The sequence below is a fragment of the Atta colombica genome, unplaced genomic scaffold (assembly GCF_001594045.1).
Source record: "Atta colombica isolate Treedump-2 unplaced genomic scaffold, Acol1.0 scaffold56, whole genome shotgun sequence".
Taxonomy (NCBI): domain Eukaryota; kingdom Metazoa; phylum Arthropoda; class Insecta; order Hymenoptera; family Formicidae; genus Atta; species Atta colombica.
Genome location: NW_017259546.1, coordinates 561182 through 567322, shown reverse-complemented (window position 1 = coordinate 567322; position 6141 = coordinate 561182). Strand labels below are relative to the sequence as shown.

Here is a 6141-nt window from a genome sequence, read left to right as displayed (position 1 = left end):
GCCTGGCTGACCAGCACTTCCGGTCTTATGAAGAAGTAAAAAATTGGATCGATTCATGGATAACTCAAAAGATCCTCAAAAGATGACCAGTTTTTTCGACACGGGATTCGTACGCTACCCGAAAGATGGGAGAAAGTAGTGGCCAGCGATGGACAATACTTTGAATCATAAATGTATAACCAGTTTTTTAGAATAAAGCCTGGAATTTCGGAAAAAAACGGCGGAAGCAAAGTTGTACATCTAATATAATACAACATATTTCATACATCTTTTTTTCTTTTGTAAAATTATTGTTTAGTATAATAAAAATAAAAATAATAATAATAATAATGAGAAAACGTAAGAAATAATCAGTAGAAATAATTAAAATAATTAGTAGAAATAATTAAAAGAATAAATTGCAAAAATAATTTTTTTAATTATCTTTTTATGTTTTCTTATTATTATTATTTTTCTTATACTAATAATTTTACAAAAAAACATGACATATGAATATATACACGTATATCCATATATCATGTGCTCACGGACACATTTCATATATATTTGTATATATTTATCTATGTTCATACATGAAAAATTTTTACCAAGATACTACTGTTTCACGTAAAATGCAAAAATAATAAAAATATTAATTACATGTTATACTTCCTTATCCATAAAGTTTTGTTCTCAACAAAATTTTTGATCTTCGAAATTTTCCGTGAGTTATCTTTTAGGAATAATTACTTTTTATCATTGCTAGATAATAAAGGAAGCAAATCTAGCAGTTCAAATGCTAATCGTGCATCCCGTGTAGCCATATTCAAAGGTGCCGGAACACAGTAAGCGAGCGGTACGGTGGAGGGGTGTTTTAGGGACGCCTAACACCGCGTACCTACATTGTAGTGAATGAAATACATTTTTTCAATAAATTGAGAAATACATAAAAGTCATGAATTATGCAGTGTTATAAAGCAAATAGTAAATAATTATGATTGATCATTTTATGACCGAAATTCCTAAAAAAAATTTCATTTTTAATAACAAGTATATATCAAAATATATCTTTCAATTTTAAAATGATTGTTCCACGAGATTCAGGAGATAAATAAATAAAAAGACTATTTACCGCTTCGGTGAATAGTCGAATATAATTTGCTTTTTTTTGTTTAATTTTTCAAATTGAAAAATTAAATCTAATTTTTTGAAAAACATTTAACTAATATTTTACACAAGTAGTAATTACTATGTAAAGACATATGTAATGTTTAGTGATATTTTTGTCTCTAGGAAATAAATTCTTCTATTAGATATTGGATCATCATGTCGAATGTTCTTGCATAACTTTTTAAATCGCGCGCATAATTTAACGCGTTTTAAAAATTTGAACATCTAAACAAAAGAAAACTTTAATTATAAACATGTTGTTTCCCCAGATACCATCGTGTAAAAAAAAGGTTCTCAGAATGTCCGTTTTAGACTATAAGTTGTAGGTTTAAAATTAGATAATTAATTAGAAACCCCACATGTAGGGCGCTAATTTAAAATATGCATCAAATAGCGCCGTTCTAGCTATATTGCACTAAACTAGCATTGTTTGTTGGAGTTCATGCCGAATTCTTGAACTAAAATGCATAAACTTGGCACTATACTTCTCATAACAAGAGACAATAAGAGATACTTCCAGATTACAATGGAGATATCTCCTAAGATTATCCGCAACTTATCTAGAAGTGAAGACATTGAGCATTAGAATATTTCAAAATTCGTACATATCTGATTAAGATCGGAAAATTACTTTTTTTTTGCTAAATGTAGTCATTGTTAAATTATTTCGCTTACTTCGTTTCGAAAAATATTCAAGAGACAATTGTTCCAAATTAATATAAAGTACTAATTAATGATTTAGTACAAGAATTTAAATTACTTGTAAAATTAATGTGTTAAAGATTTATAAAGAAACGCATCATCAAGAAAGATTAAACTGAAAATGCAATATTTATATATCATTAAAGAATTATTTATTATTAAAGAATTATTACATACAAGTAAAAATTAGATATTAAAAGATTCAATATAAGTTTCTTATATTTTTATTTAAAAAATAATATATGATACTAGAAAATTGTATTATTTTATTTAAGTCAAATATATAATTTTTTCGAAAAATATATAAAATTTCTAAACTGCGTTTACGTGCAATTACATAAATAAACATAATAAGTATACATTTTCTTCAAATATTATTGTCGCATTATTTTTTTTTAAATAAAATTAAAGTGCAAAGAACTATCTTCCAAATCTATTATTAGTTTTATCTTTATTTCTTAAAGATAAAACTTAAGTGATATATATCTTTTTATTCTCATTTAAAGGTCTTTCTATTCCAAAGTGATGAATTTTCATCTAAGTGATGAATTTTTTATTCCAACTCAGTAAAATTTAATTACAAAGAATTGAAAAGATAAAAGTATAAATTGAAAAAATTTATTTCAAATAAAAAATTTTTATTTTTAAAAAAAGTGTAATATTGTTATACGGTTAACAATGCAAAGTGCGAGAAAATTATCCTTTTTACAAAAAGGTAAAAAAAAGTACCGCCAAGTGTACAACCAGAAAGGTAACATTTTTTTTCGATGGGCTTCGGAATGCAGCTTGCTCACAAAGCGATTGGTTCTTATTCATGGATCCACAAATAAGAACCAATCGCTCAGCCCATCGAAAAGTGTTGCAATCTTTCTGTGACCGGCTTATACGCGCTTATGTGCTGTTGAAGAAAAAAAACGATTTCTATTTCAATCCTATTATTTGTAAACCTATTTTTCAAACTATCAAAGTAATCATTTTTTTTTTCAAAAAATATGTGAAATCTTTAAATCACTAATTATAAGCAGAAAATATATTTCGTTGAAACACTATTATAATATACTATTTTTAAACTATAAATAAAACTCAAGTGGTTCTACTTTTAATTTTTTTTTTAAATAATAATCGTTTTTAATTTCTTTTAACTAATAAAACCAAAATGGCAATATTTTTATAATTAAATAAAAATGAAATACAATATCTTTATATTTATTCCAAACTATCAAAATAATAGTAACTCAAGTAATATGTATATTTGTATTTTCATTTAGAATGAGAAATAATCATATATATAATCTTCTAACTTAAGTAATGTATTCTCTATTCTAAAATATATGAAAATAAGAGTATTTAATTGAAATAAAAAAATTTTTATTAAAAAAACTTGATGTCACTAGCAAATTTGACTTGATTTAGCATCTTTTATCAAAACTTTTTTTATTTCAATGATTGTTGTTATTTAAAAAGTATTAAAAATAGGACTATTTCAGTTTTATTGTTTAAAAGTAGTTACATTAGTGTTTCGATGAAATGTATTTTCCGCTTATAATTGGCGCAATTTAAAGATTTCACATATTTAAAAAAAAAATTATTATTTTAATAGTTTGGAAAATAGATTTGGAATAGGTTTAAAATAAGAAGTCATTTTTTTTTCAACAGCACACATACAAGCGCGTACAACTGGTCACAGAAAGATTGTAACACTTTTTTACGATGGGTGTCGGAGTTACAGTTTATTTACCGAGAAATTGGTTCTTATTTGTCGATCCATGAATATGTGTGTGCGCATATGCATGTGTGCATGTACATGTGCATGCACGCGCGTGCGCGCCCTCAGAAAAAGGACTCACCCCATGCCGCCAGCTAAATCAAACGTCTCGATTTTGAAATAATGATCCAAAGAAAGTTCTTGTAAGTATAACTTAAAGAGATTTTAAAGAAATTTCGATCCAGTGATACGAAAGTTACAGTCTTGAGCGACTTCCATAGATCAGCGAGAACAACTTAAGATATAAAAATAGTGCTCTGTTGAGATGAACACATGGCAGTGCAATTTCAATTTTCCAACAAAGCGGTTGCCTGTAATTTCCTTTGATACGCTTCGTGCACAATTTATCAGAACAGGCAACGATTTAACTTTATAATTTATACACATGCATACTGCTCGGTGAAATTAATTCCCGTTAATTTCGGATCAAAGTTGCAATATTGGGCAGTATTTGAAATACATATATTTAAAATACACTTTTAAATACATTTTTGTATTTCATATTTAAATATTTTTTTGAGAGTATTTTGTATTTTATATTTAAATACAATTTTTTAAATATTTTGTATTTTAATACTATTTTTTAAATATTTTTCCATCCTTGCTTGCAATTATATTGTTTTTGAGCCTTTGATCAAATCTTATTAGTTTTCCCAATTCTTATTGGTCCAGACATGAGGTCTGTTCTTTTTCCATCCCAAGTTCTGAACTAATGTATATTAATACAATAAGTTAAAGTGAAATAGGTATAGTTTATTCATTCTAACTTATTGCACTAGTCTTCAGAATTAGTTCAAAATTCTTCGAAAAAGAACAGATCTGACTGCGCAAGTGATGTTGATGCACTTTCCTCTTTACATCATGATTGCAATTATAAGAATACACTGCCATCATGTTTATATCTATTACTGCCAGCGCCTGCTAATGCCTTTATAAGATAATATCTCAACACATCGTACGAAAGGTCCTCAATATGATAACATATTATCTTCTTTTGTGAAAATAGTTGAAATAATAGAAAGGCGTATATATTTGATATCTATGATGTTATCTATGATGATATATCTATGTTATATATGATGTTATCATATAGCTGGATCTGTACAATAACGATTTTGATAGGGATAGTTTGAAAATATTCCATAATTTTTTGACAACACAATTGCAGTCCGTAAAGGAAAGTGAGGAAAGCAGCGCAATATCAAATATCGTCAGAACATTATAGAAATTGCAGTTCTTATTCAATGGCTTGTTCCGTTCTTCCTTCATTGAATCGACATATAGTACTGGACGCAGCATGCGGCGAAATTTCTTTGATCTTTCATTTTGATGGACCTAGAAAGAATAAGATAAATTGGACATAGAACTTTCTTTCTACTCTTGTCCTATTGATTGAATTATATTTCACGAGAGGGAGGACAGTAATATATTCTTTAAAGTCAGGAGCCATCACAAAAATATTGATGCTGATACTAATGCAGTACGATAATTCTAAACTTATATTATTAATTATTAGATATAAAATAAAAATATGGTTTCTACGTGTATTTTGTACAAAAGTAACACATTCTCAGCACAGATATCAACTTAATGCCTCAGGACCCTTGATTATGTGATTTACTACTAAGTATCGCTCTATCTCTTTCTAGATCTATCAAGATATTTTCGATGCTAATACTCCGTCCAATACTACATATCGATGGTTAAATCTCGCCACAGTATTGATCAGTTCGACGTATTTACTATCTATTTTTCGAAGCGAATCGTAGTGCTTAAATATTTCTTGTGTAAATATATGTATATATACAGGATTCTGCAAATCACACACTGAAATCTTTTTCGATCTTGAAACGCAATCATAAGCATATTTAATCTAATATATAAAATAATTACAGAATACTTATTTACTTATATACATATTTACATCTTATATATTTTGATTCTGTCATCATACTATGACAGTTATTCTAACCGCTACACAAGCAGTTCACATTCTGACAATTTTTTCGCGTTCTGAAAACCATTTAAAAAAAGTGTTGCAACCTTTTAGTTGGTGAGTACACACAAACTAATAAAAAAATATATGTTTAGTATAAAAGGTCTGTTCTTTATTCCCGCACTGTCTGAACTATGCAATAAATTGAAGCGAAATATATTTATTTCACTTCAACTTATTGCACTTTGTGCATCAGTTCAGGTAATGCAAGAATAAAGAACAGACCTAAACATAAAAATCGATTAAACACTCTGTGAAATACTCAATAAATTTTATTGTGCTGTTGAGAATAAAACATTTATTTTATAATTCGAAATATTTGCACTTCACTTTTATAATCAGATTAAATCAGTGTACAACAGCCTTAATATATATCAGTGCGTCCAACTAAATTTGCTACTAGATATGTACATGGCTTAGGATGAGTGAATTTTTTACTTTTGTCATAATTATGGTCACAATTGAATCATTATTTTATGATCGTTAAACATAACGTTATGATATTGAAAACAATCAATAGAGAATAAAG

At 27.4% G+C, this 6141-nt stretch overlaps 1 protein-coding gene across 3 annotated transcripts in view; it reads right to left on the bottom strand.

Annotated features, from left to right (window-relative positions):
* LOC108692024 (pyruvate kinase-like) overlaps positions 1-6141 on the bottom strand; it is a 93459-nt gene that overhangs the window by 72541 nt on the left and 14777 nt on the right. The gene's annotated exons all lie outside the window — the stretch shown is intronic.